Source organism: Sus scrofa, chromosome 3 (genome assembly GCF_054392235.1).
Source record: "Sus scrofa isolate SSC_HxYL_T2T_F1_AM1 chromosome 3, Sscrofa_HxYL_maternal_Yorkshire_Landrace_v2.0, whole genome shotgun sequence".
In the NCBI taxonomy this organism is placed as follows: Eukaryota; Metazoa; Chordata; class Mammalia; order Artiodactyla; family Suidae; genus Sus; species Sus scrofa.
This window is the reverse complement of record NC_139385.1, coordinates 127955962-127981695: the sequence shown is the minus strand read 5'-3', so window position 1 is coordinate 127981695 and position 25734 is coordinate 127955962. Positions and strand designations below refer to the sequence as shown.

General features: G+C 40.5%; 1 protein-coding gene across 4 annotated transcripts in view; it reads right to left on the bottom strand.

Annotated features, from left to right (window-relative positions):
• Positions 1-25734, bottom strand: part of LOC102165540 (uncharacterized) — a 1338477-nt gene that overhangs the window by 759278 nt on the left and 553465 nt on the right. Inside the window, exons 4-6 of one of the 4 annotated variants that reach the window (XR_014842475.1) lie at positions 23838-24349; positions 15693-16610; positions 13029-13089 (exon numbers count right to left, since the gene is read on the bottom strand). The gene's annotated coding sequence lies outside the window, so the exon portion shown is untranslated. The remainder of the gene's footprint in view (positions 1-13028; positions 13090-15692; positions 16611-23837; positions 24350-25734) is intronic. The other 3 variants (XR_014842474.1, XR_014842473.1, XM_085019942.1) reach the window with 3 other exon arrangements.

Below are 25734 nucleotides of genomic sequence, written 5' to 3'. Positions count from 1 at the left end.
ACAGAACATGATGGAAAATATTTTAAAAAGAATGTGTATATAAACATATATATATATATATATATGGGTCACCTTGCTGTACAGCAGAGATTGGCACAACATCGTAAATCAACAATACGTTAATAAAATAAAAAGATTTTTAAAAACAAGGAAAAACTGGTCTGTTGGGAAGACCCAGCAATGTGTCATAATGGAACCCCACTGCATCCCACTAACTTCTCTTCATTTCACACCTGGCGAACTATTTCACTCCATCCTGAACATTCACAACTATAGGACGGGTTCTCCCTTCTAATGGCAGGATAGTGGACATGCCTGGAGCACTTTAATTTTCACTTACCCAAGCTAATTAACTAGAGTGATACCAAAAGTAACCCAAATAGAAGATAAGCCAGAAAACATTTATATTTAGTTTGGGGGATTGTTACAAAATTCCTTGTATCATCAAAGTATGGTTATTCTAAATTCGAATTAAATCTATGTCATAATCCTTAAAGGAACCCCAAAGGGGATGGAAACATACTGATTAAAAGATACCACAGTTTGGATACTGGCCATCAGAAACTTTTGCAATGAGGTACAGCTGGTATGCTGGATTGCCAGGGTCAACTTGGTATTAACAGCACCTGCCTGAGGCTGGGGATTATGTTTCCCTGAGTTCCTATTCTATACCATTTGGGGTTACAGCTGGTCAATGAAATGAATTCACTTAAGATTTTAGGGTGATCAACCACTCCAGTTTGCCCAGGATGGAAGGGCTGTCAGGGGTATAGCACTTTCACTGCTTAAACTAGGAAAGTTTTGAGCAAACCAGGATGGTGGTTGACCCTTGATTTGAAAAAGGGAAGTAAGGTCATTACTCTTGGAACATTGTAGGCGTCAGAGTGCTGGAGAGATGCAGGGGTTTCAGCAGGTCCCAGCTTGTCCCTGCTCCTCTGCTCTCCTGATTCCAGCTAGTCCATTCAACCTCTAGTCCTGTCTCCTATTGGTCAGAAGGAGCCATGAACCCAGCAGAAGACGCTTGGCTGCAAACTCACAGAGGCAGTTTTGGCCTTGGGGCACGGTTTGTCAGAGAGGCAGCAATTTCTGGAGACGTAACTGCTACTCCAGACCTCTCCACATGCCTCCCTTTTGGGGCTCCACTTCAATAGGCAGATGATGGTCCCTAAGTTTCCACAAGTTCTGACTTGCCCAACTGCACCAGCACTTCAGACAGAATTAGTTACCATTTTATCCTCTAATTCTCACTTTCTAGAGTTCACTTCTCAGCTCTTCCCAGTTCTGTGCAAGCTCCAATTCCTATACTAAATACCTTCTCCCCATGATATTTGTAATGGCTCAGTTTTCATGACTGAGCTCTTCCTGACCCACATAAGGACTGAGTAATTGTGACACAGTGCCAAACTATCACCGCTGAGGAATCAGAAGGCTACCCACACAATCCACAACAGCAACTGAATGGGTCTTCCTTTTTCCTCAAAGAAGGTACCACCACCTCTTCACCAACCTCAGGTTTTCTTTTCCAAAATAATGCATTCATTTTAATTTTAGCATCTATGATAATTTGTGAATGTTGTATTTATTTGTGTAGTTATTAATTTAATGCTTTCTCTTCCTTGCTTATCCACTGAAGACTGGAATCCAGCATTTACCTAGAGAGTACAAGATGTCTGACACAGAGTAGGTACATAATAAAGCACCATGAATGTTTACATGCATAAATTTAAAGGACTGATTTGGAACCTAGGATACCTAAAGGAACACACACACAAATTTGTTCTTTAAGTATTAACCACAATATGTGTCTTAAAAGAAGGAAATAAACAATTCCCCAACTCTAAATATTGAGTGCCTTTTTGTATTCTATCAGTAACATAACCCATGAACAGGTAAATACTTGTCTTTTTTATTTCCCCCAACAAAGAGAATCAATTACAAACTTCTCTGTTAATCCCCTAAGAACAATGTGAAGTCCATTAAAGGCTCAGAAGTTAGTAACCCTGGGATAGAGAGTAATGTTTATACTATTAAATGAATAATGGCTCCATGTTGTCTGAGGAGGAGAATTTTCCTGGGTTGCCATTTGGTTTGTTTGTTAGTTGGTTTTAAATCATTTAACAGGTCAGAACGATGCTCTGCTTGGCACGAATACTAATGTACCAACAAGAGTACAGAGGAGCACCGAGCTTCAGGAAAAGTAACAATTTGCTTTCTGGCTGTCACTTCAGCATTTGCCTTCAATAAAGTTTTGGAAGTCACTGCAATACTGTAAAGTCAACATGTGTTAAGTGGATTTACAGGGCTGTCTATTCCCCAATCAATAGGACACCGAGTAAATGTGCCAGCCCAGCCAAAACTTGGCTCTACAATGAGAAGTGCAATTCTTGAAGCCAAACATTTTCTAAGTCCGGTTTATATTTCACTTTCAGAACCAGTCCATTTTGGAGATCACTGACATGTTTTTATGACCAACAGTGATACCCTCCAAGTATTATCTAGAAGTAGAGTTTTCTCACTATGTCCCAGGACCTGTGAATCATCCAATCTCTGAGACATCTCACTCTTCATCTGAAACCCCAGAAGAAGCATGTGGAAACCCAAGATGTTAACAGAAATTCTACAAAAATCTCAACCAAGAAGCCCAGTTCAGCAGTCACTGCACTTTCTTTACTGAGCCAGAGACATTAACATACATACTTTTCTACACAAAGTTACCAACATCCCACAGACAGTGGGTCTATGAAGCAACCATTGAGCATTATAGGAAGGATGGCCCTTTGAGAAGCCATCCAAACCCCATACCCATTCTACAGATGGGAAAATGGAGGTGTAAAGAAAGAAAGGCAAAGGTACAGAATTTAGTGAAAATGAAAGCAGTGCCTCTCTGGGGCTCAATATTCTTAGTGGCTAAAAGTAACCTGCTTTGTGTGAGCCCCAAGTCCCACACTTCAGGGAGGCACTGAAGACCAGAAGATGCAATGAGTGGCAATTTGGTAAGGTTTTGTTTGCTTCATGGCTACGTGGCACCTGGACCCCTTTGCTAGACTAAGTCCTGGTCACACCTGCCTCACACAGTAGAAACAAGGATGGAGCCAGATAGCCTCCCTCTTCCTGCCCTGGCATCTAAGTTTCAGGTCTATGACCTCATTTCAGCCAATCAGATTTCCCTACTTGGGATTTTGGACTATAGAAGAATTAAAAAAAAATAGAATGCATGAACAATTGAGACATTATCCAGTAGGAGAGCAGAGTGATGCCAGGACTGTGAGCCTATGGGGAGGACTCTGAGGTCTGGGCAGTGGCAGTGAGTGGCTACTGCCCCGGCAGAATCCTAACCCATTAATTCCAAGACATGACTGGTTTTAGACTGGGATCTGCTCCAGCCTGTCCTTCCAAATACCTCACCATTCTTAGTTCTTACTCTTTTTCCAAATCTGGTTCTACAGCCTTTATTGGATTCAGAGATAATATATTCCTCAAGTTTGATTTTGCCAGAGCAGATTTGCAACCTCACAGTCTGGCAGTGGCAGTTGTGGTGAGACAGAAAAAAAAACATCTAAAGAAGATAAATGGGGCCTAGCGCTGGCTCAACTGCTCAATGGCTGTGTGGCCTTGGGCAAGTTGACCCCCTTTACTAGAATTCAACTTCCTTATTCTATCATAAAAGCACACTGGAATAGATAGTGCTGTCCCTACTACAGTATTAGGGCCATCTTTTGTTTAGTATATTGTTATGATGCCTAAAATGATGTCCTTAAAACTCTTAAAACCTCTGATGAATTAATGCAATTGAACAAATCTACTGAACACACGTTTGTGTCAGGGAGCATGTTCATTGCTGGAAATATAGTAATGAAAAGATGAATCATGGGTTCTGTCCTCTAGAGGCTTAGGAGGAAGACAAACAATTGCCAGTCAGTTACCGTAGAGTAGGGTAGGAATTTTGCTCTAACAAGAACAGGTTGTGCTTAGAAAATACTGAACAGGGCCCTACCAAGTCTTTGGGAATCAGGGACAGTTCCCTAGAAATTGTGACTTGTAAGCTTTTCTAGTAAGACCCAAAGGATGAGTTAGATGAGGGGGAGACAAACTGTTCCAAACCTAAGGGACCAGCACTGCCATCAACAGCCAGTGGGGAGCTAAGAAGAGGTTGTAGTCAACGGGGAGAAGTTGCGATGTTGACGGTGCTTAAGAGGCAAGTAGATGCCAGATCAGACAGCACTAGACAGGCCATATGCAGGTTCATTCTAAAAACTAGGAGCATGTTTCAGAGATTCAACTCTCCTTCCTCCTTTTCCCCTTCTTCTCTACTCCCCTTCCCTCCTTCCCTTCATAGAAGCAAGAAAGTAAACATATGTTTTAGAATGATTTGCAGCAACAAGGGTTGAATGAAAACATATTTTCAGAGTTAACCAGAAAATTAAATTAAATTGCCCATTCCTTGATCCTCAGATTCCCTGAAGTTTCTCTGAGGGTACATGTTGAATCTGTTCCTTGGGAAACACACATCTGGTTCTCACTACTGAGCTTCTCAGCAGGACAGAAAGCTTACCTTTCTGCTCACCTATCTCACAGTTGGGTTTTTGATGTAGATTTGAAAAAAAAAAAATGGCTCATGGATTACAAAGGCATGAAACTGATATGGGAAACCCACTGGTACAAAGCAATTTTAACACATGCTCCCCTGGGTTCCCTGGAGCATCATCTACCCAAGGGTGCTGCCTTTTAATAAACATTCACCTTGTGATCCTCAGAGCAGTTAAGAGTTCTGCTACTAAAGAGGTAGAAGTAGTTTCAACAAGAGTCAATCCTGCTGGTTCCCCCCCACCCCATGTGTTCTTTAGAAGGACATGGAACCCCTAAATCAAATTTAAGTGCTTATCACCTTTATTTTCTTAAGTAACCTCTATGTCCTTATGTTTCTGTATTGCTCATTGAGTCCTCTTCCTTGACCAAGACAGCGTCTACCATGTCCCCCAGAATGTCTGATGCTCAGAACCACACCGTGTAAGATCTGATCTGTCCCAGTGGCACAGCACAGCCACTTCCTTCATCCTCAACTCTGCCCTTCTAGCGACAGAGTTGGTTTACTCCAGCATTTTTGACATTCACATCACACTGTGGACTCCCACTGAGCCTGCTGTCAATGAAACCTCTAAAGCTTCATCCCATGTCTTGCAGTTTAGCCACTTCTCCCCCATCTCATGTACAATTTGACTTCTGAACCCAAGTGCAGGACCCTCCATTTATCCCTATTAAATTTCATCTTGTTAGATTCAGGCTATTGTTCCAGCCTGTCAAAATCATTTTAGATCTTGGCCCTGTCGGCTGTCTCCCTCTTTGCTTTATGTCATCTGCAAATTCGATCAGCATACCTTCCATGTTTTCATCTAAGTCATCGATGGAAGGGGTGGGGAGCACAGAGGCAAGGACATGGCCCTCTAGGTCACTGGAGATTGCTCAGCAGGTCGCTGGTGATCAATCAGTCAGCATTCATTGAGTACTATCTTTTATCCTGGTTCCAGTTCACTGAGCTATATTATCATCCAGCCCACATGTCCATCAAGTCCACTGCAGTAGCAGGGGCTACTGTGTCAACCATCTTGCTGATATCCAGACGCACCTTGCAAGAACGTCCTTTTATCTAATAATGTAGGGAGGCTGGGTGCAGAAAATCCATAAGCACCACTGAAAACATTGCTAAATATGCATTTTGTAGAGCTGGGTTTCTCCAAGAAGGTAGTGCCAGACAGAATTCTATCACTCTACTAGAAAATGAGTTCCTTAAAGCTAGGAATGCTTGAATCTTGTTCCCAGCTGTTTCTCCAACACCTGGAGCAGTGGTTAAAGACAGTAGATACTCAAATATCTATTAAACGACTTAACTCATAAACACTGTTTTGGGTTTGCTGCCACCGAACCAATTCAGAAAGCAAAATATCTATGGATTTCTAAAAGAAATAATAAGATAGGATTCTGGATTTACTGTCTGTCACCCAGACCAGGCTGTAGTTGGAAACCCAGAGGCCAAATCAGGCTCAGTGCTTGGTTTTGCAAATAAAGTTTTATCAGAACACACACAAGTGTTCATTCACTAACACATTGTTGATACCTGCTATCATGGCAGAGTGCAAAATTTGTGATGGAAACAGTGTGGTCCACAAAGCTGAAAATACTATCTGGCTTTGTCTTAAAAAAATGTTCTGGTCACTAACCTTAGGAATTAAATCTAAACTCTTGACATCCATGACTCTTCATGATCTGACTTTTTTGCTAATTTTGTTACTGTTCATGACTAATGCTCTGGAAAAATGTTCCCAAATGTATCATGCTTGCTATTTCCACTGCACCTTTTTCCCACTGTTGGATATAATCAGAATATCCTGTCCTCCTATTCAGGACATTTTCAACATTGCACATCTACACATATAAGAACTATATGCAAAACAAACCTAGGTAGGTAGCAAACCTTTGCTAAATATCTACTGTAGACTGAGCACTACATTAGACACTTTTTAATTATCTTCACATAGTCTTGCAAGGTAGATAGTATCTCTTTTTCTGTTGAAAAACAGAAATTACACAACTTACCCAAGGATTCGTAGAGAATAGAGGGTTTGACTGAAGTCTGAGCTAAGGTTTGTCAGAATCCACCTATGATTTGTTTTTGTTCATTCCATGCTCAGAAATAAACAAGTTTATGAAGGGGGAAGTGAGAAACTTCCAATTTTATGAAAATCTTTATTTGGGGATTATATAATCAAATTAATTTTTTTCAGATCTTCCATTGGCGTTTATGTCAGCCAAAGTCAATTTTATTTTGAAAAGCCGTTAACTAGCATGGCTTTCAACAATAAAATCAATTCAGAAACTATTCATTCAGTTAAAAATCTGAGACAGCCATATTAATGTAATTTTATTTGAACCACTATCCTAAGTATGGCTCATTCAGATCCAACCCTAAATCATACTGTGCTCTTCACTCGGACAGCTCCCATCCCATCTGCCAATGCACAGATGGGCTGGTCTGTGCATATAAGCTTCCCTTTATATGCTGTATGTAATGGCAAAAATGACAAACCTTGTGAGTCTGTCAGGGGCCTAGCATGTAGCCCAGTTCCTCCTGACAGTATCTTTGGGCAGGTAAGCAACTGGCATTATCTAATCACAGCTTCTATTTATGTCTCTCCACTTCACATCACTTCTCTAGCCCAGGCTGCTGCTTTCCCTCCACTAATAACTAGATTTGAGCTTTCCCTTAAGATCATATTTCATCAGCTGTTGGCACATCTTTGCTGCTGCTAATGCCACACTGATCTGCTTTGGCAAGTTTCCAGACCTCCTTTTACCACCTTGGGGGACACCTCCTAGCCAGGCTTTTCCCTCTATCCCTGACCCATCCATATGCCCCTTCCCCCCACAAGCTCCAGTGTCAACCCCCTGGCCAGATTTAATTTCTTATCCATGCCTATTCAAGCAGACACAAAAACGAAAATAGTATTTCCCTGGAAAGAGTTTCATTTCCCATGGCCAAACTTAGCACAGCTCTTCCCATCAGGAAGCACTTTCCAGGGTTAGGTTGAATCCCTTGAGTGGACCTAGAGAAACAGTGAGACAGATGTAGAGAAAGGGGGAAAAAGTCTTATGTGAAAGCACGTTTAGGTCTTCTGGGTATTTTGTTCAATAAACACCACAGGGTAATTTGGTATTTATAGAAGGATAAAACCCAACCTTAAAGATGATGGGGCATCAGCAAAATTTAATTACTCCTTTAGGTCTCTGCTGTGCACGAAAGTGTTCACATGACAACTTGGGTGGCTTGTTTTATGTGATATTGCTTCTCTCCTCCCATGAAGGCACTGATGGAGGTGGCTTGTGGATAGTGGGGAGGGCACATCAGGAGTAGAAATCATCCCCAAACTGCACGAGTTCCCAGCAAAAGGGAAACTGCCAAGGGGCTCTAGGGAAGAACTGACCAGGAGGGCTGTTGTGGGTACTGATGCCAGGACAGACCCCTGCAAAGTCCCTAAGTTTCTTAAGAAACAAGCCTGAGGGCTCCTGAGCAGATGATTCCACGACCTGAAGCTCCCATCTCCTAATATTGCAATGTTGTTTGACTTTAAAAGACAGGTGGGGTAGGCAGCATTCTCTCTCCCTCTCCCGAACAGGGAAACACCAGAAGAATACCCATAGATTCTCAAAAACCCTTGGGATCATTTCTGGACTATAAAACTCTTTGGCTGAAGGACTGGAAAAGGTCAGCAGCCTTTGCATGTGCACAGCCTTCAGTCTGAGGTCTCTAGTACCTGACTCTAAGTAGGAGTCCATGAGCAAGGTAGCCTATGACACTGCCATCTGGACAGAGCCTGCTTGAGTCAGTTCCCAAAAACATTCCACACCACATTCACGCTGAATACCTCCTCTGAACAGAATCCTGTGCTTTGTGATGGGTTCACAATGAATCTGATGCTCTCGCTGCTTCCCCAAAATAGAGTTGCAATAATGTGGTTAGAGGGACAGTGGCTTACACTTAAGTTCATAAGTTGATCACAAAATACATCTCTTCAAGGGATGATGAAAATTCTGGACAGTTAATGTGATATTTGAGAATTCAAGTCATAGAGTTAGGAAATCAAGATTTGTAGGCTAGACTATGACATCATCACTCCAGACCACAGTTTCCATGAGTGTGTGAGAAATGGGCGCTAGACGACCGGTTTCCATGAGTGTGTGAGAAATGAGCGCTAGACGACTGGACTCTTCTTCCTATAGCACCTCCCCCCTATAATTGCCTTTCTGCAACCTGACTGCGGAAAAGCACCGCCATGCCTCTAGTGACTAACAGGCTAAAAATGGTCCTTCATTTATATTCTTCTTTGCCCAAGCCTCACTTCAAATGAAACCAACCACTATGAGCTGTTGATCCACCATCTATGCATTTCTTGTGTGTTTCTCCCTCCTCACCATCCCCAAAGCTCTTCCCTGGGAAGGCCAGTTCCTTACCAGTTCAGCTGGTTGAACATGCATTACCTTGCATTCTCCCCAGTCTCCCTACCCAAGTCCTAAAGACACCACCACTTCCAATCTGTATCACAGAAAAACCATGACTTTTATTAAATATAATCCTTACCATGGCATTCCTCTGCTTAAAGTAATTCAAATTCATTTTTTTGGCCACCCACACTACATGTGGAAGTTCTGGGGCCAGGGATCAAACCTGCACCACAGTTGTGACCGGCGCCACTGCTGCAGCAACATTGGATCCTTAACCTGCTGTACCACTAAGGAAGTTCCCAAATTTATTTTTATAGCTGGAAAATAAACTCCAAGTAGTTCATCAGCTCCACTGCTCTCAGTATCCCCAGAATCTAGTTAACTTATATGCAATTTGCACTTTTGGAAGGAGATGGCATATATATATATATTTAATTTTATGGACTATCCCTCACATTTTTTAAGTCGAACTTTGAACTTTGTGATAATTGTAGATTCACACGCAGTTTTGAGAAATACTACGGAGATCCCTTGTACTCTTTATAGTTTCCCCCACTGGTAACACCTTGCAAAACTCTAGTACAGTAAGTATCACAATCAATATACCGACATTAACATAGTCAAGATACGGAAAATTTCTATCAGCACAAGGATCCCTTTTATTGCCCTTTAATTGCCATACCTAACTCCCACTCTCCTCCCCTAACCCTTGTCTCTAATCTCTAGCAACCACTAATCTGTTCTCCATTCTTAAATTTTATAATTTCAAGAGTGTTATATAAATAAAACCATACACTATGAAAACTTTTAGAATTTTTTTTTTGTCATGAAACATAATTCTCTGGAGAGTCATCCTAGGTGTGGCATGTATCAACGGTTTGTTCCTCTTTACTGCTGAGATGTATTCCATGGTATGGATATACCACAATCTTTAAAATCATGCCTTTGGTGAAGGGTATCTGAGTTGTTTTCAAATTTTGGCTATTACAAATAAAACTTCTATGCACATCCATGTATGAATGTTAACATAAATTTAAATTTCTCTGGTATAATTGGGCCCAAGTGCAATTTCTGAGCTGTATGAGAATTGCATGTTTAGTTTTATAAGAAAGTGCCAAACTGTTTTCCTGAGTGGTTGTACTATTTTATATTGACACCAGCAATATATGAGTAAACTGGTTTCTCTACAGCCTCACCAGCATTTGGTGGTGTCACTGTTTTTTACTTTTAATTTTAGCTATTCTAATAGGTATGCAATTATATCTCACTGTGGTTTTACTTTGCATTTCCCAATGGCAAATGTTGGTGAACATCTTTTCCTATGCTTGTTATTTTATATCCTCTTTGATAAAATATCTGTTCATGTCTTTTGCTTATATCTTTGTTGGTTTTTTTAACTGATGAGTTGTGAGAGTTTTTTTATATACTAAATAACAAATCTTTGTAAGATATGTGGTTTGCAAATATTTTTCCCCAGACTGTAGCTTATCTTTTAATCCTGTTAATAGAGATTTTTTTTTTAACCAAACCAAAAAAAAAAATTCATTTTGCTGAAGTCTAATTAATCAATTTTTCCTTTTAGAGATTGTGACTTAGGGGTCAAGTCTAAGAGTTCTTTGCCTAGCCCTAAATTTCAAAAACTGTCTATTTTTTTTCCCTAAAAGTTCTACAGCTTAACATTTTACATTGAAGTTCATGATCCATTTTGAGTTAACTTTTTATTAGATGTGAGATTTAGATCAAAGGTCTTTTACTCTTTTTCCTTCCTCTTGCCCTCACTCCTTTTCTTTTTCCTGCCAATGAATGCCCACTTGCTCCAGTGCCATTTGTTGAAAAGGCTTAGGAGCTCCTTTTCAAGTGGCAGCCTCTACATTTGGTCTTCTTGCTTGGGTCTCTGTCACTTGAGACCTCTGTTCTCTGGCTTTCATGATACCTTGCCCCCTCCCTTACCATCCAGACTTCCAAAAGGCTTAACTGTGACCTTCTACCAAGGCCACCGTGTCTGGAGCTTCCCAGCTGCTCAGTACTTCTTCAAGGAGAAGGTAAGTACACCCATAGGGGCAGGACTTTGAATCTTAAAAAGTCCTCAAGAATTCTAATAAGAACCACCCTCTGTACAGCTCTGCCTGATTGCCTTGCCTTCTCTCCCATCCCCACCCTCCTTCAACAAGCCTGATCTCAAAAAACTAAAGAAAGACCACCTTTGCTTAGATATGACAACTCGCTTGTAGAAACAGGACTTTTAATCTAACATTTTGGATTTCCCTGAACTTGATTCCCCAATTTCACAGCACATCACACTGTGTCCTGGTTCCTTGTTTCCTACTGTATTTTATGGCTACCCTTTTGAAAGAATTTGTCATGCTCAGTTATCTGGCCCAAGTATTAGACAAAGACTTGTTTATGTGTTAATGGAAGAGATGATAGGAAACCATATAAGCACTCCTCTGCCTTTATCACGTCCTAATGTATCATATGTGTCACAGCTGTACTCGTTCAGACTACAAACCCTGATTTAAAATCATCTAAATATATATGCGTGTGTGGTAACATTTCCACATGAGCGTGTCAAGGGCCGTTCCTTCCCTGCTGCATTCTTGAGGGAAACGGTTTAAGCTGAGAGAACATGTGGAGACAAGGTGATTATTCAGACCATCCTCTGGGATTTCTTGGTCTGCCCATAGCACAATTCAGTCCCTTAGGCAGTAAAATCATAGCCTCTGAGGTCAATTCTGAATCGGTCTATGACTGTTTCTTTTTTTTTTTTTTTTCTTCAGTAAATCCTGGATGTGGTAGAGCATAGAGCTGAGAAGGTTCTTTATCCATGGGTCCATTTTAATGGGCCCTGATATTTTTGTCCCTGTCCATTCTGGTTCAATGTCACTGTCATCAATGAATTTGATCATACTTTGCCTAAAGCACTTTAAGCAAATTGGACATTATTTTAATCCTAAAAAGCTGACAAATGAAATGTTTAAAAATAGGATGGTGCTGATTCTGAGAATGTAACTGGAGTAGATGTATGAAGAGTGGAATGGTCTCTGTCGAGCTTTTTTTTAAGGCTCTTCCATGACCTTAACCATTCTATATCTATTAAGAGGTGCTGTCCCCCCTTTTTTCAAGCTCCTCCAACACTGTTTCAGTGCAGCTTTGGGGAAGATTCTGTCATAGGCACTAGATGGGTGGAGGAGGGAGGCACATATACAAGATAGTTCCCACTCTTAACTTTGCAAACTCTTAAGAGTCTTACCTTCCTTCAGTACTTTTCCTAGGAAGTCTTGCCTGACCACTATCACACATAAGCTTTTCTTCTTCAAGTCCTTCATAAATTTGTACCCATAACAATCAGCTAGCTTATGCAAAGACTTTTCTTTTGTGCAATGTTTGTGTAGCAGTAGTGAAACTTTGTATTGCTATTCAGCATCCCAAGTGGGATTTTCATCTCTATCCTTTGCCCCACCCCCAGCCCCCACCAATCAAAAAGTCTCCATCAGTAGCGGGCCATTTTAGCTCCCCTAAAATTGACCATGAAAGTGAGGCATACAGTTTTGTATCAATTGACTATCTGGTCAAACTTTTTGTTAGTTTATTTAGTTTTCTTAATTTATTATGTATTACTGGAAGTTAAACTGCTTTGTCTACAAGGCTGGCTGGAAGCTCCCAACAAAATAGAAGCTCAGAGGCAAAGCAAGAGTCCCTCACAGTACATGCCTTGGTCACATCAGCCTCACAGCTTTCAAGATTACATGACTTAACTTAAAAATATTTAGCAATCTCCCTTGCCTTTAATTGCACCTTCTGGCACCTGCTAAGGAATCTTCTAGAGTCACTTTTTTTTCAATATTGCATTTACTATAATCTTGTAAAGGTATTAAAAGCAATCATTAGGGGTCCAAATTTATATTCACACCAATAGAGTATAATGCTACCAATGCAAAATTTTTAACTGAGGTGTAAATCAGAGAAAACTTCACCTCCAGTATAGAACTAAGTTTTAATTTATTTAGGAAAGAAAAAACGTCATCATAACTTACCCCTTTTCTTGCCTATTAGAGAGTTTCTCCTGACAGAGTAAGATGCATCCCAGCCTCCAAACTGTTAAAATATAAAGGCAAAACATGAGTCTTGGAATCAAGAAATAACTGTATAATATTTGTTATTTTGGCTTCCTGGTGATGCTCCAGACTATCTGCCCTTGCAAACAGTCTCATCCTTATTTACATAGAAAATATTTAGATTTAAAAATTATTTAGATGGGAAAAACTTAAGTAAAACACCTTCAATAACCATGCCAAGAAATCTTTTCCTCTGTTCCAGGGCCCATTTCTATTTTTCTTGGCTACTTCTAAATTTTGCCATATTTTGAAATTATAGGAAACAGTGTAGTAGCAGTAAGTTTGGAGAGTTAAAAATCAAACGTCAGTTTGTACAGGATATGCACCTCTCATCAACTCAGTGTATTTATTCCTTTCTCAGGGCTTCCGCTTCCACAAGTATAAAAAACCTACCAGGAAGGGGCACTGTGAGTTTTGTAAAAGATCTGGTATAGGACAGAGCTCGAACCATAATAGGTGTTTGATAAATGGTAGTTCATGATATTTTCCCTCTCACACATTTTTTTTTTTTTTTGGTCTTTTTTGCCATTTCTTGGGCCACTCCCACGGCATATGGAGGTTCCCAGGCTAGGGGTCGAATCAGAGCTGTAGCTGCCAAGCCTATGCCAGAGCCACAGCAACACGGAATCCAAGCCGCGTCTGCAACCTACACCACAGCTCACAGCAACGTCGGATGGTTAACCCACTGAGCAAGGGCAGGGACCGAACCCGCAACCTCATGGTTCCTAGTAGGATTCGTTAACCACTGCGCCACGACAGGAACTCCCCAACATTCTTTTTTTATCACTAGAATCTCATATAAGAATACTAATGTGGCACAATAGCCAACATACCTAAGTTAAAGAAAACACCTTTTTGAACATTTACTTGGCTGAGTGATAGAATTAAGTGTGGATGATCTCTGGTCTATGTAAAGCCTCACCAACAAATCCTATTGAGGGACATACTTCTTCATGTGTTCATAGCATTTATTTGCAGTCCCACAGCCATCCAGGTCCCCTGGAGAGATAAGACTAGTTAACAGTCCCCAAAGAAGGAGTTCCTGTGTGGCTTTAGCAGTAATGAACCCAACTAGTATCCATGAGATTGGGAGTTTGATCCCTGACCGTGTTCAGTAAGTTACGGATCCGGTGATGCCATAAGCTATGATGTAGGTTGAAGACACAACTTGGATCCTCCGTTTCCGTGGCTGTGGCGTAGGCCAGCAGCTGTAGCTCCAATTCGACCCCTAGCCTGGGAATTTCCATATGCCTCACCTGCGCTAATGGAGCGGGGGAAACAGTCCCCAGAGGAGGACAAGAACCTGCATACAAGCTGTTGTCCTAATACTGCCTCTCCTTACCCTGCACCTCTCCAGTCAGTAGACATTTATTTCTAGGGGGCAGCAGTGGTCACAAAATAGAGGACTGAATTTAACAGAGGAGTCAAAGCAAGCATAGAAAGAGCATACCTACAAAAGCCCACCTACATTTGCACTAAAATTTCTTTTCCCTCTTATGTTAAAGGAGTTGACCCTATTCCTGCCTAAAGCCACTTTCTCCAACTCTATTTTCATTTTTTCTTACAGTGCCCATCTCTCAGCTTCTGTTATCCCCATGTATGATTCTGCATGGTGTCTGCATTTTCCTCAAGAGCCTTTAACATCTGAATCTTAATAATTTTAAGTTCCCATCTGATAAAGCCAACATCTCTGTCATATCTGAATCTGGTTGTGAAAACGCTCTCTTCAGAGAGTGTGTCATTTTGCCTTCTGACCTGACTTGTGAATTTGGGTTGAAAGCCAGAGTTGTTGAGGGTAATAGGCACAGCAGTAAATAGGCTTTTGTGCCAGGATTATGATAATCTGTTTAGGAGTTAGGCTGTGATTAATATTTGTTGTCCCTGGAGACAACTGCTGCTTCAAATTCCTCCCATAAGATTGTTTTCTCCTCCCTCTCAGCTTTGGGGCTTCCTGTGTATTCCTCAGTCTGTGTCCTGCAGCTTTTTCACCTGTAACCCATGTCATTATGACCTGAAGCTCCCTCACCTGGTGTGTGGTGGTGAGGTGTGGGGGAGGGGAATAGTCTATAACCTTCTAATTGAGACTCAGTCTTTCATGGACCTGTGTCCAGGGGTGAGACCTTCTGGGGTGCCTGTCTGTCCTCCAGGGGTAGAGCTTTCCCCACCGACCCTTAGTCTCTTTCCCAGGGACAACATTCTCACTCAGCCTAATTCCATGAAGCCGTTTCCCCTACTGACCAGGCTCTTCTCCGTCTCTTAGGCAAGACAGGAAGGCTGAGGCAGGAGGCTATGAGGCAGTAAGGCCGAGTTCCCTTCCCAGAGCTGGAATAAAGTTTTGGAATTGCCTTCTGGCAACGTCCTTCACCCAGGAGATTAGTCCTTTGCTTGGGACAAAGGTCTGGGGGACATGACTATCCCTGCTCTGCCAAGACGATGTAAGGAGCTTTCTCAGCTCCTTCCCGTGGGAAAGTGGTGGGGCTCCTGAAGGAAAACCCTGGGAAACTATGAGGAGCTTCTCACTCTCATGCCAACCAGATTTGGACTCGAGTCGTTTGTCAAAATTAACCGCTAAGGTGTTCCTACCAGCTTAAGGTCCCAGCAGCTTCCGCCCCAGGTAAGCAGATCTTGGGTGATGTATCTCCTCCTCCTGCACTTCACCACTTCACGCTCCAGAGGTCAGGGCGGTGGTTTTCCCTGCAAGGCTAAGTCTGATTGGTCCTTGCCCCGCAACTTTAAGCCTCTGATTGGTCCAAGCAAGTCAGCTGATTTTCAGCTTGCGCAGCTTCTTCTCGTTATGACAGGTGTAATGCCTTCAAAGCTCTTAACATATCAAAGCTGAGACCAGGAATTCATGCTCCTGTGTTTCGAATCTTGTCCATCTTGCCTCCTCGGGTAACTTACCCCAAACTCCTGGTTTCCAGTCTTGGCCGTGCATTGGAATCACCTGAAAAGCTTTCAAAAGCACTGTTTCCTGGGCTTCACCCCATGGAGGGTCTGATTTAATTAGTCTGGGGCGGAGAACAATTGCCCAAATGATCATACACTTTCCACATCAGAGTTATTTTTTCAAAAACCTAAAGCTGGTCACATCAGTCCATCTGCTTAAAACACGCCAGTGACTGCACATTAGATTGTTCTCTTGAAAAAAAAAAAAAAAAGATTTCTTATGTAGCTTATAAGTAGTCTGTAGTCTGTAGTCTGTAGTCTGTAGTCTGGTGCCTGCCTAACTCACCCTTCCCTCTGCACATGAGTTTCCCATATTGGTCCTCTTTTATTTCCTCATATGCCCTCTGTTTCCTCTCACTACATTCATTCATTCATTCCATAAATATTGCTGAGCACCTACAGTGGCCTAGGCACTGATGGAAATATAGAATATATAGCAAAAACCAAAAAACAAACAAAAAACAAAAATCAAAAAATGCCTAGTGCCTGAGACTATGGAGCTTAGGTTTCTGTCGCTGGGAAGATAGACAGTAAACAAACAACGTCTCTCGAGACCTAAAATTAAAAATGTTACTGTTAAGTTTATGCACAGTGTTGGACAGCACATCTCTAGAATTTATTTATCTTACATAACTGCAACTTTATTCCCATGAATAGTAACGTGCCATTTCTGCCTTCCTCCAGGCCCTGGCAACCACTGTTCTCCTGTCTGTTTCTGAGTTTGACTATTTTAGACACCTCATATGAATGAAATCATGCAGTATTTTTGCTCTGTGACTGGCTTATTTCATTTAGCCTAATGTCTTACAGGTTCATCTTTATTGTCACATATGGCAGGATTTCCTTCTTTTTAAAACTGAGTGATAGTCCATTGTTGTATATACCACATTTTTAATCCATTTATCTGTTTGTAGACATATTGGTTGTTTCCAAATCTTGGCTCTTTTGGATAATGTTGCAATGAACATGAGAGTGCAGGGAGCTATTGGAGATCATGATTTTAATTATTTTGGATATACAGCCAGAAGTGGGATTGCTAGGTGGTATGGTAGCTCTACTTTTAGTTTTTGGAGAAATCTCCATGCTGTTTTCCATGGTGGATTCACCAACTCACATCCCACCAGGTGTACAAGGGTTCTGTTATCTCCACCTCCTCACTAACACTTAGAGCAACAACTCTTGTTGTTTTCATAATAGCCATTTCTCACAGGTGTAAGGTAATTTCTTATTGTGGTTTTGATTTCTGTTCTGTGATTATTAGTGATATTGAGCATCTTTTCATGTATCTGCTGATCATTTGTATGTTTTCTTTGAAGGAGTGTTTGTTTAAGTCTTTTGCCCATTTTCCTATTTTATTTTATTTTTTTGTTTTTTTTCTCTAATGAGCTGTAGGAATCCCTTACATATTTTGGACATCAGCTCCTTATCAGATATATGGCTTGCAAGCAGTTTCCTTCTGCTGTAGGTTGCTTTTTCACTCTGCTGATTGTTCCTTTTTTGTGTGCAGCAGCCTTTTAGTTTGATGTATCCTCACCTATTTATGTTGGCTTTTGTTGCTTGTGCTTTTGGTGTCATATCCAAAAAACTATTGCCAAGACCAATGTCATGAAGCTTTATAAAATGAGATAAGAAAATAGAGAATGGTGAAGGAAGTGGTGCTATTTTAAATAGGAAGAATAGGGAAGGCTTTTCTAATATGGTGGCATATTAGAAGGAGAAGTCTATTTGAATGAGAAGAAAGATGCTCAGATGTTAGGGAATGAGTATGCAAATCAGAGGGAACAGCAAGCACAAAGGCCCAGCAAGGAGAACAGAGTAGTACAGCAAAAGGGATGTGGTTTAGAGAAGTGAAATTGGAAATCACAGAGAGATTGTCAGGGAGACAGAATCACAGCAGGACTTGTAGGCAATGAGGAGGGTTTGGGATTTTATTCTGGGTGAGAGGGAGATGATAGTCATTGGATGTTTTATTTAACCCCTTTCTTTTTGTTTGTTTTTTAGAGCCTCAGGTGTGACATATGGAAGTTCCCTGCCTAGGGGTTGAATCTGAGCCACAGCTGCTGGCCTATGCCATAGCCGAAGCAACGCCTGATCCAAGCCACATCTGCAACCTACACCACAGCTCATGGCAATGCCAGATCCTTGACCCACTGAGCAAGGCCAGGGATCTAACCCATATCCTCATGGATACTAGTCGGATTCATTTCCACTGTACCACAAGGGGAACTCTCCATTGGATGGTTTTGAGCGAAACAGTGACATGGTCTGAATTAGGTTTTTAAAAGATTACTCTGGCTACTGTGTGCTTAATAGGTATAAGACTATAACAGGGCAAGAACATAAGAATAAGGTTAAATACTCATAATACTCTAGGTGAAAGCCGATAATGTCTTGAATTAAGTTGGTAGAAGAGAAGGTGGTGCAACGTGGCCAGATTCTAAATATATTTGAAAGTAAAGCAGAGACAATGCACTTGATGTAACAGTTGAGTCAAAAAAGAGGTATTGTAAGTTATTCTGTGTTGAGAACTAAGCAACAGCATGAATGAAGTTAATATTTGCTGAGGGGAGAGCAGGAAAATAGTCTTTTTGGATAAGACTAAGAGTTAAGATTTGTACAGGGTATGTTTGAGATATCTAATAAACTTCAAATGAGCAATTTCAAGAACATAGTGAGACTTATGAATCTAGAATTCAGAAGCGAAATCTAGTCAGAGGTAAGGAAAATGTTTTATAGTATTTATAGTCATGGTATATGACATGAGGTCAACTTGGAAGTGAGCGTAGACAGAAAACTGAAGAAGTACCAGGTCTAAATCCTGGTGCACTCTAAAATGTTGTGGGGAGAAGATGAGCTGTGTAAAGAAAAGGACACAGAGGAGTTCCCTGGTGCTCAGTGAATTCCCTGATGTTGTCACTGCAGTGGCTCTGATTACTGGTGTGGCTTGGATTGATGCCTAGCCAGCATGCCATGACCACAGCTGGAAGGAAGGAAGGAAGGAAGGAGGGAGGGAGGAAGGAGGGAGGGAGGGAGTGAGGGAGGGAGGAAGGAAGGGAAAGGGAAAGAAAGGAGGAAGGGAGTAAGGAAAGAAACAGAAAGAAGAAAGAAAGAGACACAAAAAGTAGCAACTGGATTAAATCTACTAGAAGTAGATATTAAAGACTGTTAGGACCTGACACCAAGTGGAGTCAAGGAGAAAAGAAATAACAAGGTCAAATGCTTTACATGCATCAAATAATAAAGGGCAGAGAAATGATAATTGAATCTACCAATATGGAGGGTAGTAATGACCTTCATGAGAGCAGTATTAGCAGAGTGGAAGGGATAACAGGTGGGATTAAAAGACAAAGAGGAGTACTTCCTTTGCTCACGGTAGTTTGTGTCAGACTAACCCATTCCTGGGCAATAAGTACAAGCTGTCTATAAAATATAAAGTACTTGAAAGTAAAGGAGCGAAGCCCTAAATCTGTTTTTTTTTTTTTCCCTTCCCACAAACAAAATGCAAAAAAAAAAAAAAAAAAAAAAAAACAAACTAAGACAAAACTAAGACAGGAATAGAGAAAGAATTGATAAAATATTTTTAAGAGACACACCAAGCAATTACAAACAAAACGATGTTATAAAGATCTTGATTCAAACTGCTGAAAAATGACAAGAAAATAAGGAAATTTTAAGCAGAGATAGTTAATGATATTAAAATCTTAATTATTCTCATGTGTAATTATGGCAATTCAATTACATTTAAAAATGCCATTATCTTTTAGAAGTCCTAAAATATTTATGAATTAAATGATCTAATATAGTGTCTAATATTTGCTTCAAGTTAAAATAAAGCAATATGCGGATATAGTTAAAACATGACTGGTCATGAGTTGAGGTTGGATGATGGGCACCTAGTCTTTATTATACTATTCTGTTGTTTTATATGTTTGTGTTTTATAATAAAAATTAATTTGAAAAATGAAGACAAACCAAAAGCCAATCTAGAAAGCAAAAGAATTAGTAAAATCATATTTTACGTGGCCCAAAAATATTCACTATTATCTGCTTAAAAAGAAACAGTTCCTTCAATGCTTTAAAGTAGTTGCCTTATAAATCATTCAATATTAAACAAAGGTTGGGGGGAAGGGGATAAATAAATGTGAATTATGGGAGCCTCCACGAATTGGAAATTGAACATAAATGAAGTATAACTGCCTCTGAAATGATAATTCTAGTTTATGGTAAAGTGGGATTGGATTAACAAACAGCACCTCAGGATCAGAACTATTTTGCAAAGCAAAGTACACCAGCAAACAAATATATGAAAGATGTTTACCCTTTAGGAGAAGACAGGCATAGGTAATTGCGACCCATCTCTAAGCCCTTTTGTAAACAGTGATACTATATTTTCACTACTTCTGAGATTGTGGTCTAAACATCTGACATCTTTAATGTCTTTCAAAGATATTAAACATTGCGGGCGTGTGAGAAAGGACATACATCATGTCTGATTTGCCGGCACTGCTGGCAAATGTGCATTTGTGTGCAGCTATCTCTAATAAACTGCTGGCTTCCTGGTTGTTATATGGCTCCCCCACTTTGAATAATTTATTGTCCCCCACATTATTGGCACCACTTCTGAAAGATGTGAGTGGAAAGGGGATTCTAATATATCAACGTTAAAAAATGTCAGAGAAAACTCTAAATTGGTATGTTATTGTACACCGCTTCTACTCATTAGGAAGGAAACTTATGAACCCAAAGTAAAAATGTCTCCCAGATTTACTCAGGGAAACAAAGAGGAGCAATGGTCATGGGCTTGTCCATTGACCACCATTCTGGGAGCCTTCCACCCAGTGTAACTCAGAGAGAGTTAGAGTTGTTGAAATTGAGACTGGCTAATTAGGGGAAGTGAGATCCCTGACACTGTTTGTCGATGACCCCCTGGGAAGATGCTATAGACCACTGGTTTTTCACCCTTATAAGGGTTTTAAAGCCGTTAGAAGTACAATAGAGCCACGAAGCTCCTCTTGAAATATATAACAAAATATCACATAACATATTAGGGGCTCATAACCCTATGTGCCCCATCAATGATTCAGAATAAGTTTCTCCCTGTATCTGTCTGCCAGGGTCTCTGTCTGTTCTAAGATTCTGTTCTTCTTTAGGGAGGATGTTTTAAATAAGGAAGGAGTAAAAGGGATTTTAAATTATTTCTATCCAGGCCTCTCGAGTTATTTCTAAATTGGCAAATGGCTTTGATTTATCGCTAATGAAACAATCATACAGTTGGCCCTTGAATAACACGGGTTTGAACCGTGTGGATCCACTAACATGTGATTTTTTTTGTTTTTAATAGTAAGCACCACAGTACTACACTATCTGTGGTTGGTCGAATCTGCAGATGTGGAACTGTAGATATAGAGGAATTCCATAGGGAGGCCATGACTACAAGCTACGTGTGGATTTTCACTGCCCAGCAGGATCATCACTCCTAGCCTCCCCGATGTTCAGAAGTCAGCTGTATATGATTTTGGCTTGGTTTTCATGAGATCCGGCAACGGAGACAAACCCACAAACAACACCTTTCTCCCTATGTCATGAACACCCCATGCTAATGCTCTTTCTGGCACATGCACTCGACTTGCTGTCCCACTTGTGCGAATTCAATGTCCTTCACATGTCCTCTGAGTTTCTTCCCTCGCTAAGCCTTACCTCCCATCATCCAAACTTCTGCAAATAGAGCCTGGTGCAGCATTTCATACATAATCATGTTCTGTCACACGCTCTTAGTTTCTCTTCCTTGTACGTTGTCTCATTTCTGAGAACAGACCGTAATAGTCCAGATCTTAAGTACCTAGTCATATTTTCTTCTAACTGTCCCTTTTTGCCAAAACACACATTAAGCTAACAAATACCTACTGACTAAAATTTAGTTTTTGGCTTCTATGGTATTTTCACCACATCTTTGAGAAACAGTAAGATCTCCATGAGGGTAATTTAAGGGACGATCTTGAAAGATAGCCAAGTGAGGAGCAAGCATTGTTCAAGGTGTAAGAATCAATGCAAGTGTAGAGTATTATATTTGAAAAGCATAATGATTAAGGGAAATTACAAGACTAAAGACTTGAATAAAAATGATGAGAGAAAATAAACACATTTTTCAAAGGTTTGTGACTTATTTTTAATCATTTTTTTTTTAAAGCTGAAAAGAGGTGTCTTACAAAAATTATTTTAAAAATCTCTTGAACTTGTCTGGCTCAAGGAATCACTTGAAAAACCTAGGGCTTGTGTTAAATTCCCTGTGGTTGCCATTACCCAGTACCCACCCAGCCTCACTTGAATGGCCTATTGTCACCTGAGAAGCAAGGTTTTCCTTTCCTTAGTTAGGCATACTCTCAGTTGCTGTTGTATTAAACAAGGGGTCAGCACCACTGGAGAATAGCCAGTCAGTTGTGAATTCTCGGCCTCAGTGTCTAATTAGAGGTAGTATGTGGAATGCCTTCCTTAATTACTTTGGAGTCATTGGGGTATTTCATCAGTCTCAGTTTTTATCTTGTAACTTCATTCATAAAATATGTTCCTTATCAATTAGTCCTGCCGGAAACAGATCACTGGCCCTCTGCATCCTGCTCTCTGTGTGATCTCTCAGCCCCGAAGGAGGAGGTCAGAATTCCTCTACATAATAACACTTTCAACTCTATTACCACACTCAGAGCACCACGAAGGGAAGGGGGGGGAAAGCAAGATATTAGGTTGCTTACAATATAAAATCACGTTCCCACATTTTGCCATTTTGCCGGCAATATGAGGTAAAATTGCTGTCTTTAAAGAAGTTAAACAACGAATGCTATTTTTACAAAATTGGATCATAGGTTCAGTCTGTTCTTCTGGGACCCATAGAAGCGCCCCCAAGATATTTTTAAAAGAGAAATGGTAATATTCTTTTTGATCATGAATTTCTGTCAATAGAGAGTCAGAAGAGAGAGACACAGGTCATGCTAAAGAGAAAGATGGTTTCAGAGCAGAGGAACACTAGAGCCAAGCTATGACCATGACTAAAGAACATGAAGGCAGGAAGGCACTGTCCCAGAGACACAGGTGGGCATTTGCAGGGCCATCCACTGTGCAGAGTCCTCTCCCAGTGAGTCAGGCAGCCAGGCCCCAGTGCAGGTCACCATGTAGGCCTGAGGTCTTTAAACATTTAAATCCTGCAGCAAACTTTCTGTCATGCTAATTCCACCCTCACAAAGAAATGTGGGATTACTAATTTGGCGTCTAAAAGGCAATAGGAGGGCAGGTGAAAATACTTAAGGCCACATAAAGCCTCCTCTCAGGAGTGGCACAATGATAGTCATTTTCACCCCATTCTCTTGGTTAAAGCAAGTCAAATAATCAAAGGCAGTACCAAGGGGAAGTGAAATAGACTCTGCTCTTTTAGGAAGAGGCATTGCAAAGCTACATGGCAAAGGAGTTTTATAGGGAGAAACATAGTGTCAATAATGCCATTTACCACATGTGGCCAACTGCACAGATACAGAAACCCCAGGGGCCTCAGTAGCAGTAGTGCTATTTTTGAACCTTTATGCTAGTATCATGATTATGTTGACTCAGCCACAAACTTGCATATATTCTGGGTCTCCTAGGTCAAATTTCCAAAAGACAAAATCAGACTGGATCAGCCTGGCTTATCGGTCCTTCCTCAAGGGTCGGGGAGTTCCCTGGTTCAGTCAGGGGCACATCAGGGGCACATTCTCTTGAAAGAGGATGTGAGCTGAGAGACATTGATAACAGTCATACCCAGATAGTTTTCTTTTAGTTGTCATCTTTTCCTCTTGGCAGTTCTCTTGGTTTCTCATCATTTGTCTTTTCTTGGGGGAAACTTCCCCTTGAAACGTGCACATCTGCTTTTCCAAGACGTTTAAATTCATAGAAATTGATTCATGTTAGTGTTTCACAATTTCTTACTGACCAACTGACCATGGCCAGAAAATGATCTCGTCTTTATCTCAACAACATCTTACTATTCTCCATGGAACGAATGATGTCTTCGGCCTCTCACTGATCCCTGACCTGACCACAGATCAGGCCCTGACTGCAGCTTACAGCTTAGCTCATTAATGGATGCTATTGGTCTTATAGAGAACAGAGAAGCAGAATTGGGATGACTCAGCTCAGATTCTTTCTCCTCCCAGAGATACAAACAGAAGTAAACAGATGGTGGGGTAGTGCACCATCTTTTTTGACATCATTTCTTTGAAGGAGCAAATTTTTCCATATCAAACTTCTATAATATATACATTATTTAAAGCCTGCAATCCAAAAGAAAAATGAGGTCAAAATCAAAAATAAAGAACAGAAATACTTTTTTCCCTAACAGAATGTTTCTGCTATTGTTCAAATGAGAAACTACCCTCAAAACATAGAGAACATTTGAATGTGTTGACGGAGAGTGGAAATTATCTATCATATATGTTGGCAGAATACATTTCAATCTATTGTCATTATCGTGAAGGAAATGGTACCATTTTAGTTGACAATTTGCAGAATAAGCCATGAGATGCAGGTCCTATTTAAGGCATGATTTTCCTTCTGGAAAGACACTGGGGACACAGCGGAGGAACCCTAAGTGTGAGCTTCCCTCCACTTAGCTAAGCCAATTACGGAAAACACAGACATAACCTAATATCTAAGCACTATGTACATGATATATTGTTATTTTGTTCAAGAGCCCCGAGGCAAAAGAAAAATCAAAATAATTTTACAATAGCACCTGTTTGAAAATAAGCAATTTATTCCATCCTTATAAAATATTTATGGATTCCTAATGGATGTCCTTGAATAAGGCCATTTCATTTCTGTTCTCCACTGAGAATCAGTTAGAGAAAACTCTAGACCTATTTCCTGTTAATTTAATACAGTTCCAGACCTTTTGTGAGAAAGCAGCCACCCAATAACTTTATTTACTAAACTTCATTCTTAATCATTCTGACTTAGTAGTTGTACAAGCAGCACCTCATGCATCGTTTCACCCTGTTGAATAGAGAGGAATCATTTCTATGAAATAAAATAATTTGATTTCCATCGAGAAAATGTATTTCAAAAAACCCAAGAGATTGAAGAAAACTATTACTCTTTATTACTCATATCATAATGTTCATCTTAATTACTGCTAAAGTAGGTTCACAGATGTAGTCTAATTGAATGTATAACTTTTTAATTGAAAAGGGGAAAAGTATGAGATTTGAGTTCTAACAATAGGGTGAGACTCAAGTTAAGCCTTCCCTTCTGAAATCTTTCCTGGGAGAATTGAGGTTCTTAAAAATATCCTAATTGTCAGGTATCAACATTGCACAAATCTTTATTTGTGCATTTTGGAATTTGGAGACATGAGTCAGTGTTGTGTTATCTATTACCACCAGGGTTAGAGCCAGGTCAGAGTGACTGGACACTGTGAATAATGCGGCAAACCAGTTGAGACTGCCCTCAACACTGCCTCTGATATTTTGACCCATCTCCAGGCAAAAGATTTCATGGTTTACATAAAGAACAAAAGATGGGGTCAATTAAGGTCCCAGAGCCTTTAGTTCTACCCCTCATGTGTCAAAGCTTTACACTTCTATTTAAACTTACAAACAGCAAATCACGTCCTATGTATTTCTGGTAAACTAAACATTTAGCCCTTCTACAACAGATT